Source organism: Balaenoptera physalus (assembly GCF_965194825.1).
Source record: "Balaenoptera physalus genome assembly, chromosome: 5".
In the NCBI taxonomy this organism is placed as follows: Eukaryota; Metazoa; Chordata; class Mammalia; order Artiodactyla; family Balaenopteridae; genus Balaenoptera; species Balaenoptera physalus.
The window spans coordinates 56704569-56718588 of record NC_138884.1 but is presented as its reverse complement, the minus strand read 5'-3'; the positions used below and the strand labels follow the sequence as shown (position 1 = coordinate 56718588).

Genomic DNA, 14020 nt, shown 5'->3' with positions numbered 1-14020 from the left:
ACTCATTTTATGTTTATGGGAGAAGCAGGCTTCTCTCTCCTGCCGGTCATAAATGAAAAAGAATATAGCACAGCTATTGTTGGCAATCATCCAACTGTAAGGGAAGCCAGCCGTAGCAGTCAGAGATGAGAAAATAGAGAAACAAAGCCAGAGTCCTCACCAAACCACACCTGTAGCACTCTCAAATACTGGGCTTTTTGGATACACAAGTCAATCTATTTTACTTATTGTTTAAACCACTAGTTTATGTTTAAACTACTGCTACTTGCAATCAAAAGCATCTAATTAAGATTATCATGTATCTTGGTTTGCATGGACCAGTCTTGGTTTATATCTGTTATTCTTAGGTAATTATTGATATCACTTCTTCACTCCCAAAAGTGTCCAATTTGGATAATGAGTTACATGGCCACCCTAATTGAAACTAATATTATACAGTTCTATTCAGTTAACTGCCAAAATAATCACTGAACAATCATCAGTGATGACCAGCTAGACATAAACTCCTCAAGAATGCAATGTATGAATCAGATGACAAACGGCCATAGAAGTAATCATTCAAGAGGTCTAATACAAGAGTTACTGCTCAGTAATTGGCAGAAAATGAAATCCCGTTCAGATCTAACAAGAATAGCAAATTACAAAATCCTGAACCTAATTAAACTCCTGCATGCTATCAGTAAATATCCTCATAGTATTCATAGTTGGTTCTTTGTTCATATTTTAACACACAGAGACATACATACACACACCAAAACCAACTGCCTAAAACTGGGAGTGTTTCTAAGCAGTTTAGAAGTTCTATCTCAATGGAAGAGTTACTTTCAGATGGTCTGAAATGTGTTACATAAAGAGAACAAAGAAAGATAGGAAGTATTCTATCATGTATCAAGGAATCAAAGCTAGAAAAGAATACAATCAAAATTTCCCATACCATAATTTGTCCTCGTATTGTGGAAGGAAAAACAGTCATTCCTTCCTATTTACTAAAAGGGGCAAAGAGAAAGTTTTCCAGATTTTTTCATCTGTTAACAGTAATTAGCTTCCAAATTTCCAGGTTAAGCTCTTCTGCTCTAACCTTATCACACAACTGGGTGATACTGAAACATATTTTATTTTCCATAAATGTCCCGGATCTTCACACAGCACAAAGAGTATGATCATTTTCCTCAGGGGAAAAACTTGAGTTTTACCACTTTTGGCCTATGTAAAGTATTTCTGAATATAAAATTTTTAGGTAACAAGGTTTTCAGAATTTCTACTATGCACCATAAGGTACATGTGTCTCTGTGGGTACTCCTGCATACTAATATAAGATTCTACAAAAACACAAGTTAAGCAAAACCAAATCAAACAGATTCAGATCCAAAGACATGCTACAAATCCATCATCTACAATGAGGATGGATAAAAAAACTAAGACCGTGACATTTGCAAAAACATATGTTTCATTAATTTTAAATCATTTTTATAAAATATAGTGCATAGGTCAACTTAATTTGGCAGTTTTAATCATGGCTCCCACTAGACGGTGTGTTATTTAAGGGGACAATGAGTTGTTTCTGTGTGGAGGCATATCCTTTTTATAACTCTATACAGTTCCTACCACATAGTAGGCACTGAATATGTATTTGTGGAATGATCATATATGCTTTATAATCCTAAAAACTACCATCTTCCTCTCACCTTTCCCAATTAACAGTCAATGCTCTTCTAAAAATTAATCTCATGAAATGGTCATTAATCCACATGCTCAATTGCCTTAAATATTTATAAAATCTAGATAGGAGATTAATAATCATCATCTCTTCTGGCCCACTAATGCTAATCTCTAAAACAGCTACTATATAAGAACTATATTTCTTTTTTTTAAATTTTTCATAAGTCTCCATCTTTGTAAGTCCAATAAAATTTATAAAATCTATTCCTGCAAAACATATCCATAAAATGTTTACCAGTGTCTATAATATGTAAAAACCAAAGTAATATTAATACTGTTATATTAGGGGTCAAAGGTCTCCTTTGGATTTGATTAGGAAGTCAATAAAAATACAAGTCACTTAATCCTTCAAAATGAAACTAAATTTGAAGTTAAAACATTTTTCATTTGCACTAACTAAGTAATTTAGTAGAGTCTATAGATCTGGTGATCACTACTGTCCCAAACATCAGGTTTTCAAAAACATGCTACTAAAAACTTAGCTCAAATTTAGGAAACTGGTATTATTGAATACTCCTATTCAGCTTTATCTTCCCTCTCAGTTCCTCAGCATCAACCTTCCATCCTGGAGACATACCACAAAAACCTATTTCAAAGTAACTTAATATATAAAATAATAATTCAAATGTAATTTAAATCTCTAAATGTGACACTGTTAATGTGCTTTCTCAACAGTCTTAAGATATAGGTCAGTCCAAGGCTTAAATACTGGATTGACACTTTTCATCCAAAAAGCAGAAATGTTTTATTTTGTAAAGCCTAGCAGCTAATTTCCTTTTCCTATCTTCTTTATCAAATTGATGAAGAGGCAGGTTTTTAAATTGTTTTTTCCAAGAGTTTCTAATTTCTGCAATATCTTACATCAGTTCCCAAAGGATCCTCCCATTATATCAACCTAATTTATATTGGGGATCCTGATCACATAACAAAGTAAACTAAAAGCCCCTTCACAACACAGCCTTTTTAACTTCCAGTCTTCAAACCCCATTTTGACACTACGAAAAATACTCCACATAGCTCCCCAAATACTAACTACATAAGCTTCTTTGAACCTACCATCCTCTCTACTCCATTCCTTGAATCTCATTTTATCACCAACGCAGCCCCCTCAGATTCTAGGGCAAAATTTCTGAGAGCAACCGTCAGTCCTGGAAAAACAACCTGATTATCTCCTACTTCCTTCATTTCTATGAACTATCCTGAAAGTAAACAAGTCTTAATCTCTGTCACTGAAGGATGATTAATTACTACATATAGTGAAGATTTTCATTAGTTTAGTTCTCAGTCTTATGTATAATTAAGCAAAAACTTCAAGTAAACCTGTAAAATACTGACTTCATGGAAAATGTATTCCAATCTTTTTTTAGCTGCAAAGCAACACTGTATGTAACACTAGGGCTACTTTGCCTTAAAAAATTTACCTTGGAGTTTCCAACTGTAAATAAAATACAAGATACCTACATAGCATCGTGTTCAGTGAATAGCATGTTACAAAATATATATATGAGTTACGCCCAAATACACTATTGCCAAGGAATCCCAAATCTCAGGTTTTATATCTGGGGCTAGGAAAATAATGCAAAATAACTCCTCCCTGCCCCATCCCCGAATAATAATAATCTGAGTCAAATCAGAGCAAACTGTTAAAGGCCAGAACTAAACTTCTGCTAATTTTGGTCATCTGAAGCATCTTATTAAAAAAACAGCGGGCTCTATAGTACATATAGAGATGTTAAGTCCTTAATGGTGTTAAACCACAGCTTTCCTCCCACCACCTTCTCTAGATTTAAGATCATTTTATCTCAGTCTATAGTTCAGCACAATTTATACTATTTCATTTAGAACTTAGAATAAGAAAGAGAGAATGCTACAACCACCGAAGAGTGCTTCATAACGAACCACAGACTTCTAACTCAATGAATCCAAACCTAAAGTACAAGCCAGTAGACATGCACTTATATCCATAGAAATATTAAGTGATCGTCCCAACAGTAGTTTGCAAAGCAATCTTAGGCAGAGATGCAGACTTCCCAAAGTTGAAAGAAGACAAAATTAAGCCTACATTAGATATTTCTGCTTACATTTTGGAGTAAGATGTAGTGACTTATTACACTTTACATATTCTCAGATAAATCTGTCTTCTATCAGCATTTATTTCCAAAGGTTATGGAACACATTGTTTGTTATTTATTGAATACCCACCTTGACTAACATCCATCCTTCCCAACTGTTCTTAATCATTAAGACCATTTTCCTTTCTGAGAAAATATGTCTAAGTTTACCTTTTTTAATAAAGCAAAATAACCCTTGCACTACAGCATTTCTGAAGTTTCTATTTCCTCATCAATATCTATTTTTAGCTATACACAAGTATTAATCATTACAACTGTCATACAAAATCTATACCTTCCCTAAGTGAGCTCAAGAGCTGCTACTAAAAAACAGCACCTAGCAAATCACACTGCATATAGTAGAATCATACTGATAAAAATAAAGATTGATGGCAATCACAAGAGCTGAGAAGACACCCTGAGATAAATAACAATTTCATCCACATTTCCACTCCTCTTCTATACCAAGGGCCTCTGGATGGCATTTGTCTTCAATGAGATAGTCAACTCAAGTCCGTAGATGATGATAATGCAAACGTTCAGAAAGAATCCATTCAAAGTTTTCATGATATCTCCCAATCTGTCACCATTCTAAACAAAAACAAAGCAAAACAAAATCCGTGTTTTACAATGGTAAAGCCACCCATCATTATGGAAAAAATAACCTTCAGACTTCTGGAATTTCATGTTTCTAATCAGTTTAACATTTATTCAAACATTTACTGCAGGAGTACTAATTATAATGTATTATACCAAGCACTAGGACTTCGACAGTGAACAAGATGAACAGCATCATTGCCCTCAGGTAGCTTACATCATTTTCATAGCACTACTTGAAAAATAAAGTTATAAAATATTCTACTTTCAAATACTTCTACGAAGAATTTGGCATTTCTTCTTGTTACTACTTTTTTTCCCTTTATCAGGTAATTGCCACTGCATAGGCATATATAACAATAAATCCCCTGAATGAAAATGAGATAATTGTAATGACTGTTATACTCCTTTATAAAGGTAATCCAAAGAAAACTTTAGGGTAATCCAGAAAGATAACTTCCGACTCCGTAAAAGGGGAAGTGTTAGGGTTAGTCTACTTGTCAGTTAAAGCACTATCACGAGGGAGAAAAAAGGCAGAAAGAATAAGAATGTAACTCCTTTTCTGCATATCTAGAAATTTTTTCCCATATGTGGGATACCAGAAAACAAGAGCAGCAGCAACATAAAACATAAATAAATACTAAAAGGAAAAATGAAGACCTGGAATTACAAATCTACCAAGCACTTCAAAGTTCCAAAATAATGCTATTATTGGACAAGTTTCATTTTATTTCACTAGCAATCAATTTAGACAACCAAAGCTTATGATTCTTGTCCTATCATTCCAAATTAGGTCTTAGTCTCTATCTAACAACCACTATGCTTTAATGTTTCTTGTATTTAATGCCTCCCACTTACCTAAAAACAGTGAATACAATCTATCTATCTTACAGAAAACAGGAGGTAATTAGACTAGATTAAAAATTTCAACATCAATTTTCTCAGGACTATGACTTCTTCCCCAAATCTCGATCTTTCCGTTTTTTTGGTGTAGCCTGTGTTTTCTACTTCCTCTGGTATATACATTCTCATCTCTTTCAATGATGTCAAATTCCTATCCATCCTTCATGGTTTAAGTCATCTTCCATCTCTTCTTTAGAATATTTCCCCACCTAAAAATCAACAAGCTGATTCTCAAATTTATGTGGAAGGACCTAGAAGAGCCAAAACACTTTTGAGAAAGAAATATAAACTTGGATGTGCCCACTATCTGATGTCAAGCCTTACTAGAAAGCAATGATAATCCAGACAGTTTGGCACTAATGAAAAGACAGACACATATAGTTGAAAGAAATATAACTGAGAAACTAGAAATAGACCCACGTATATACAGTCAATAGATTTTCCATGAAGGCACAAAGGTAATTCAATAGAGAAAGGATAGATTTTTCAACAAATGGTGCTGGAACAACTGGACATCCATATGCAAAAATAAAGAAATAAGCATCAATCCACACCTTGCACCATACACAAAATTAACTTGCAAGGATCATAAGCTTACGTGCAAAAGCAAAACCTATAAAACTTATAAAAGAAAACATAAGAGAAAAATCTTTGTGACCCTGGATTAGGCAAATATTTCTTTGATAAAACACAAAAGCATGATCCATAAAAGAAAAATACTGATAAACTAGATTCCTTGAAAATTTAAAACATCTACTCTTAACAAAAGATCAAGATGAAAAAAAACAAAAAACAAAACAAAAAACAAAACAAACAAACAAAAAAAACATCTACTCTTGAAAGATGAATGAAAAGACATGCCCAGAGACTGAGAATAAATATATGCAAAACACTTACACGAAAAAGCACTCTGGAATATATAAAGAATTCTCAAAACAAAATTATAACAAAGTCTAATTTTTAAAAAGTGGCAAGAGATTTTAAAAGATAGTTCACCAAAGAAGATACATAGATAGAAAATAAGCACATGAAAAGATGCTCAACATTAGGCATTAGGGAAATGCAACTTAAAACCACAATGAGATATCACTACACAGCTATTAAAATGATTACATTGAAAACTTACAATAGGACTGACAAGGAAAACACACACACGTGCACGCACACACACACACCCCATATCCTTGCGTGTATGTTTACAAATATATACATATTTGTACATAAATACACACACACTCACAACCTCATATTTTACTGATGGGAAAGTACAATGGTACTGTCACTTCAGAAAGCAGTTTCGTAATTTCTCATAAAGTTAAACATACACTTATAGAACCCAGCAATCCCATTCCTAGATATTTACCCAAGCAAAATTAAAACTTATGTTCATACAAAAACCCATACATAAATGTTTTCAGCAAGTTCATTTATAGTCACCCCGAACTGGAAACAATACAAATATCCTTCAACTGATGAATAAACTGTGGAATAGCCCTACACTGAAATACTACTCAGCAATAAAAATGATTGAATTACTGACACACACAACATGGATGAATGTCAAATGCACTATGCTAAATTAAAGATGCCATACTTAAAATGCTATATACAGTAAACTTCAACATAATAAAGGCCACGTATGACAAGCTCACAACAGACACCCATACTCAATGGTGAAAACCTGAAAGCTTTTCCTCTGAGATGAGGAACAAGGCAAGGATGCCCACTCTTTCCACTTTCATTCAACATGGTACTGAAGTCCTAGCCAGAGCAATTAGGTAAGAAAATGAAATAAAAAGGGATCCAAATCAGAAAGGAAGTAAAACTGTTTGCAGATGACATGATATTATATGTAGAAAACCCAAAAAACATTAGAATAAATGAATTCAGTAAAGTTACAGGATACGAAATCAATACATAAAAATGTGTTGCGTTTCTATACACTAATAACAAGCTATCACAGAAATCAGGGAAACAATCCCATTAACATTTGCATCAAAAACAATAAAATACTTAGAAATAAACTTAATCATGATAAAAGACCTGTACCCTGCAAACTGTAAGACACTGATGAAAGAAAATAAAGACACAAAAAGACAGAAAGACATCCCATCCTCATGGACTAGAAGAATTCAATGCAATCCCTATCAAAATTCCAATGCCGTTTTTCACAGAAATAGAACAAATAATCCTAAAATGTACATGGAACCACAAAAGATCAGAAGAGCCAAAGAAATCTGGAGAAAGAACAAAGCTGGAGGCATCACTGTGAAATCACTTCCTGATTTCACAGTATATTACAAAGCTACAGTAGTCAATATAGCATGTTTTTGGCATAAAAACAGACACACAGATCAATGGAACCAAATAGAAAGCACCAAAATAAACCCACAAATGTATGATCGGTTAATTTATAACAAAGGAGCCAAGAATATACAATGAGAAAGGACAGTCTCTTCAATAAACAGTGTTGAGAAAACTGAACAGCCACATGCAAAAAAGCAACTGGACCCCTATCTTACACCATTAACAAAAACCAACTCAAAATTAGTTAAAGACTTGAATGTAGACCTGAAACCATAAAATTAGAAGAAAACATAGGGGGTCAGCTCCTTGACATTGATCTCAGTAATGATTTTTTGGATTTGACACAAAAGTAAAGACTACGAAAGCAAAAATAAACATATTGGACTACATCAAACTAAAACACTTCTGCTCGGTAAAGGAAACCATCAACAAAATGAAAAGGCAACCTATAGAATGGGAGAAAATATTTGCAAATCATGTATCTAATAAGGGGTTAATATCCAAAATATATAAAGAACTCACACAACTCAATAGCAAAAGAAAAAAAAATTCCAATTAAATAATGGGCAAAGCATCTGAACAGACATTTTTCCAAAGAGATATATAGATGGCCAACAGATACATTAAAAGGGGCTCAACATCACTAACCATCGGGGAAATGCAAATCAAACCCACAACGGGATATCAACTCACACCTGTTAAAACAGCCATTATCAAAAAGACAAAAGATAAATGGTGAGGATGTGGAGAAAAGGGAACCCTTGTGTACTGTCAGTAGGAGTGTAAATTGGTGCAGCCACTATGGAAAACAGTAAGGAGGTTCCTCAAAAAATTAAAAACATAACTACCATATGATCTAGCAACTCCACTTCTGGGTATTTATCCCAAAAAAACAAAATCACTATCTAGAAAAGATATCTGCACCCATGTTCACTACAGCATTATTTACAATAGCCAAGACACAGCAACAACTTGTGCCCATCAACAGATAAATGAATAAAGAATATGTGATACACACACACACAAAACACACAATGAAATATTATTCAGCCATAAAAAAATAAGGAAATCCTATCATTTGCAAATGGACCTTGAAGACATTATGCTAAGTAAGTCAGACAGAGAAAGACAAATACTGTATGCTCTCACTTGTATGTGGAATCCAAAATTAAAAAAAAAATAGTCATAGATACGGAGAACAGATTGGTGGCTGCCAGAAGTGGGGGTGGGGGCGTAGGCAAAATGGGTGGAGTCAAAAGGTAGAAACTTCCAGTTACAAAACAAGTAAGTCCTGGGGATGTAATGTATAACATAGTAACTACAGTTAACAATACTCTACTGTATATTTGAAAGTTGCTAAGAGAAATCTTAAAAGTTCTCATCACACACACAAAAAAATGTAACTGCGTGGTGATGGATGTTAACTACACCTTTCTCAGTGCAATCATGTCACAATATACACATATAACAAATTGTTACGTTGTACACCTAAAACTAATACAATGCTATGTGTCAATTATATCTCAATTTTTTATAAAAAGCTATGTAGTATACAAATCCATTTATATGACATTCCACAATAATCAAAACTATGGGAACAGAAAACTGGTAAGTGGTTGCCAGGGGTTAGGGGTAGAGGGAGGGATAGACTATAATAAGGATAAGGGAATTTTTTTTTGTGATGATGTGAACTACATATACTGGTTAATCTATAATTACTCATAATATCATCATCAGAAAGACACTTAGGAAACAAAATAATTTAATCCTTCATGTCTCTTGGTAAAGCAAACCAACTTGGGGAAAATTGCTTTCCCATCCAAAACACTACTTAAGTGAATAAAAAAGGAAAATAAACAGAATATGATTCCATATCTCTAGCTTTACCACAAGGCATTTATAAATGTTAGCCTAAAAAGAGCATAAATTGACTTTAGCAAATCAAATCATGAAAGTTAAATCCATAGCATTTTTCAAACTCTTAGTAACAATGCCAAAGAGTTGTAATAAGTCAACTTTATTATTGAGTAATAAATGCTAACAGAGTTTATATGGGACCCAGGCCATTTGAAAAGAAGATCCCTCCCCCGCTACTCCCCCACCCAATCCTCACCAGACACACACGCACACACACGTGTGCGTGCTTGCACGACAAGGGGATTACAAGCAGTTCAGGGTTGCTAAAAATATCACTGGAGGCATGGAGAGATGGTGTTGTATAGATGGACAGAGGAAAGATCATGGAAAGTTCAAAAATCTGTTTATGCTTTCCTACAGAACATTTTCCTAACATGAAAAACTGCCAGCCAAAGAGACTCTAATAATAAACATGATACTCTCAATCCTGGTTGCCTCCTTCATTCATTTCCTTTTACTTGCTTGCTCAACAGCATTTCTTCTAGTCACACTTCCAAGAGGTCCTATATCCTCTACTGATTCAGCTGTCACATTCTTAAATTACAAATCTATTAAAAAATAAAAATGAATAATAAAAATGCACAAATCATCTGAAAAAATTATAAATGCATTTAAAACCCTGTACTTATATGAAATATAAAATATTCTTATCACTTCCCATCATAAAAGCAAGACTATTATAGCACGGTATTTGACTGTTATCACATTTAACCCAAGTTTTTCAGCATGCACAATTATAATGACTAGTGTAGTAAACAGATCCAGTTAGCCTAAGACCCAATTCTAAAATATATACTCATACTCTTCTTTGAAATTGAGAGAATAATACACTTAAAGCAGACTAGCTCTAAATTCAGGATTCTTTAGAGTCAGCAACTAGTCTCTATTCTAGTTCTAAAATACTGTAAATCCTTTCTTTCAGGTTTTGAAAACAAATGTGAGGTAGAAATCCAGATTTAGATTATTCCATCTAAAAGAATGATTTTATGCCACAGAAGAAATGCAACAAAATCCCAAGCTTATGTCCCCAAGGTTTAATTTAAAATTCCTACTTAGTGGTAGTTGGCTATAATTTTAGAAAGTTTCATTTATTAGGCTATCCCAGCAAATTTCTCTTCAAAAATTTCCAAATTAACACATATTTAATGAAAAACACTATTATTTAATGGCTACATTAAAAATATCATAAAATTTCTAAACTAATATTTAATGAAAGACACCATAATTTAATTTTTATACATAGATACATCAAATACAGGACGAAAAAGAGCTACAGCAATCCAAGTCCATAAAACTGAAGTAGACAAATAAATTGTTTCAGGGGGAATGTTTTTTTCTACAGTTCAGTTTCCTCATGATTCTCTTTGACCAGGGAAAGTTATAATATACCAAATAATAAACCCCCATGTTCTCAGGAGTGAATTCCAAAGTGAATAAATGAAAAGGGACTCTCCATGATGGTTAGGAAGTGATGCTAGTCATTCCAAAATGGTGACCAAAAATATGTATAATAGTAACTAAAAGATCATATATTCTATACAGTCTTAGTAAAATTAACTTTAACCAACATACATTGTTATTTGTTATCCTTGCTTTTAAGAACTAGCCTCCAATAAAACTAGTAGCTCTTTTACACTGATAACAGCCTAATATAAGTTTCCTTTAATAACTACCTCAAAATCCCATGATTTACTTTAAAAAAAACACAGTATTCAAATAATGACAGTTTTTCAAAGATGAACAAAATATAATTACTACGGAAATTGGTTTAGCCAGAATTCTATTATTTGGTCCTCTCTAACACCTAACACTTGTGCCAATCTACAATTCTACAATAAATAATCCCAAAGAATAACATTTATAATCAGTATAGAGTGGATGTTTATTTTTTTGTAGCCCAACCTGCAAGTTGGTAATCTATATTTAGCAAAAAGCACCTTTAAAAATCAGAACAGTCCATTCTCCAATTGTGAAAGGGCACTAAATTCATATTTTTTTACTTTTTTGAAGATTTAAATCTGTGGGAAAGTATTCAAGATGTACTGCTAACTAAAAACAAAAGCTGATTTAATATATAATAATCCCATCTTTGTAACAAAACGTGTATATGAAATCTGTACCAATGTGCATGAAAGAGTCTAAAAGAATAATAGGATTATGAGTAATTTTTATTTTTCTTATTTAGTTATATTCTCTAACTTTTCAATATTGCCAATATATTGTTCTTGTAATATGACAATAAAACTTTTTTATTATTAATAAACTTTAATTTTAGGGCAATTTTAGGTTCACAGTAAAACTGAGCAGAAAGCACTGAGCTCCCGTTTTCTTCCTTTTTCCACACAGCACAACCACCCCCAACAGTTATTATAATCAATGAACCTACACTGACACGTTATCAACCAAAGTTCATAGCTTACAACAGGGTTCACTCTTGCTGTTTTACATCGTTACATTCTGGCTATTTGACATGTGTATGATGACAATTAACTACCCATGTAGCACGGTACAGAATACTTTCACTGCCCTAAAAATCCTCTGTGCCCTGCTTATTCATCCCTCCCTCTCCTCTAACCCCTGGCAACCAATGATCTTTTTACTGTCTCCATGGTTTTGCCTTTTCCAGAATGTCTATAGTTGGAACCATATAGTATGCAGCCTTTTCAGACTTGCTTCTTTCACTGATTAATGTGCATCTAAGGTTCCTTCATGTCTTTTCATGGCTTGATAGCTCATCACTTTTTAGCACTGAATAATATTTCCATTGTCTGAATGTGCTACAGTTTATTTATCCACTCACCTACAGAAGGACATCTTGGTTGCTTTCGAGTTCTGGCAATCATGAATAAAGGCTGCTATAAACATCCATGTACAAGTTTTTACGTAGACATAAGTTTTCAATTCATTTGGGTAAATACCAAAGAGCATGACTGCTGACTGGATCATACGATAAGAATATATTTAGTTTTATAAGAAACTGCCAAATAGCCTTCCTTCCAAAATGGCTGTACCAATTTGCATTCCCAACAGCAATGAAAAGAGTTCCTGTTGCTCCAAATCCTCGCCAACATTTGGTGTTGTCAATGTTTTGGATTTTTGGCCACTCTTACAGGTGTGTAGCATTCACCGTTATTTTACAAAGAGTTTTTTTAATTAAAAATTTCAAAGGCACCTGACATATTTGAAGATACATGCAAAACTTTCACATTTTTAAAAATAATTTCTTTCATAATTCTGATACTAACCTAGCACATTATCAGTGCTGATAAAGTTATATCCTACAGACATCTGCAAAAATATCAAGATAAATAACAAGCTCATACTGTAAAATACAAAGACTAATAAAACAAGAAATAAAATTCTGCCAAGTAAGATAATTTAAGAATACTTAGATTCACAAAATTAATGAGTCTTGTAAAGAGATCACTATCCATTTAAACATCCATATTTTCTTTGATGAACAGCAGTATATTCAAGCATTTTTGTGCTTAATTGTTTAGTTATGATAAGCCTAAGACTACAGAAGTATACTATGGCATATAATTTATCTAAGGTTTATTCATCTGTTGCACCAATATTTTTCTAAATTTTTTTCCATATTCTGGTTAAGGAAATTAACCTGTTTTGCTTAGTATTATTTAAACTATAAATATAGGATATTTTAAAAATCATTTGGTATTATGAAAAATATTCTGATAAGGCAAACCACATCTAAAAGAAACACTAGCTGGGGACTTCCCTGGTGGCGCAGTGGTTAAGACTCCACCTGCCAATGCAGGGGACATAGGTTCGAGCCCTGGTCCAGGAAGATCCCACATGCCGCGGAGCAACTAAGCCCATTGCCACAACTACTGAGCCTGAGCTCTAGAGCCCGTGAGCCACAACTACTGAGCCTGCATGCCACAATCACTGAAGCCTGCATGCCTAGAGCCCATGCTCTGCAACAAGAGAAGCCACCACAATGAGAAGCCCACGCCCCACAACGAAGAGTAGACCCCGCTCACCGCAACTAGAGGAAGCCCGCGCACAGCAACAAAGATCTAACGCAGCCAAAAATAAAATTAAAATAAATTTTAAAAAAAACATGAGCCGTTTTAAATTTATAGATTCAAAACCATATTCTTCCCAGAAAATGTACATAAACACACACATCTGAAGCATAAAGATCATATTCAAAAGCATGTTTAAAAACTTACTGCCAATAACACTTTACACTGTATTTACTCTTAAGTTGTTCAGTAATTTTAATTCAAATAGAATACCTTGCATTGTTATTTCTTTTTCTTTTTCTTTTTAAGATCCTGTTTAAAGGTCACTTATGAATGCCTAAAGACAATAGACTACCTCCAAGCAAAAATTTCCTTTTTGGGGGTAGGATATACTTGTTTTCCCAGCCACCTCTGAACATAGCATAAGAAGTGGAATCATAAGACAGGTGACTTCCTATCTCTTCTTTTTGAAAACAA

At 33.6% G+C, this 14020-nt stretch overlaps 1 protein-coding gene across 8 annotated transcripts in view; it reads right to left on the bottom strand.

Moving 5' to 3' along the window:
- Window positions 1-14020, bottom strand: part of CNOT6L (CCR4-NOT transcription complex subunit 6 like) — a 115172-nt gene that overhangs the window by 64845 nt on the left and 36307 nt on the right. For 4 of the 8 annotated variants that reach the window (XM_082463813.1, XM_082463814.1, XM_082463811.1 and 1 more), the window contains exon 2: window positions 4296-4421. The exons of the other annotated variants lie outside the window; for them this stretch is intronic. The gene's annotated coding sequence lies outside the window, so the exon portion shown is untranslated. The remainder of the gene's footprint in view (window positions 1-4295; window positions 4422-14020) is intronic. 8 annotated transcript variants of the gene reach the window in all.